Source organism: Octodon degus, unplaced genomic scaffold (genome assembly GCF_000260255.1).
Source record: "Octodon degus isolate 3935 unplaced genomic scaffold, OctDeg1.0 scaffold00013, whole genome shotgun sequence".
Taxonomy (NCBI): domain Eukaryota; kingdom Metazoa; phylum Chordata; class Mammalia; order Rodentia; family Octodontidae; genus Octodon; species Octodon degus.
This window is the reverse complement of record NW_004524589.1, coordinates 23,294,425-23,295,393: the sequence shown is the minus strand read 5'-3', so window position 1 is coordinate 23,295,393 and position 969 is coordinate 23,294,425.

The following is a 969-nucleotide window of genomic DNA, read 5'->3' as shown; positions in this document are numbered from 1 at the left end:
AAAGAAAGAAAGAAAGAAAGAAAGAAAGAAAGAAAGAAAGAAAGAAAGAAAGAAAGAAGAAAGAAAGAAAATATCTGTCACTTAAATAAATGCCCAAAACTTAGACCAAAATGTTGGGGTTTATAAAAAATATGCCTGTACAGATACAAAATGGTCCTTCATTTGTATCCCCTTTTTTTGTTTAGTTTTGTCAGAGATGGGTATTTCATTGCCATTTAAATATTGTAGGTGCGTGAACTCAGCAAAATAATCCAATATAGCACAGTAGTCCATAATAGTAGTGAGTTATCCTCAGGACTACTTTCTCTTAATTCAATGAGAAGAAAGATTTGTACTAATAGTGTTGGGACAGGATATCATATCCGCATCTTGTACTATAAATAACCACTAAGAAGACAACAATATGCAATGTGTTAATTATTGAAACTGTCTTACTAATTTGTTTTGAAACTATTTCATTACTATTTGATTCTCAATAAAATTAATAAAAATAAATAAATAAATAAAAATGTGCCTGTTTTTAGTTCTCATTCTCTGAAATTACTGCCCCTATCCCTAAAAGTACTGTGGTAGGCAGCCTTGGAGCTGATCCCTACCACTGATACCTATCTCCTGGTGTTCATGCAAGATCCCTTTTCCTTGAGGAAGGGCCCAAGGGTCTCCCTCCTAATGAACAAAATATGGAAGACATGATGGGATGTTAATTCAGACATTAGACTTCAAAGAGATTTTCCTTCTACCTTGTTTTCTCTCTTGCTCACTCTGTTGAACCAGCTGCCATATTGGGAACTGTCCCACAGAAAAGCCCACGTGGCAAGGAGTGAAGGAAACCTTAGCAACAACCACTGGAAAAGAGGCTCTCTGTCCAGCTACTGTGAGAAAGTGAGCTTGCTAAGAATGGAACAAGTGAGCTGGGCAGCTTCTCGCCCCAGCAAGGTCTGCATGGAGATCAAAGTTCCTGTTCAATCT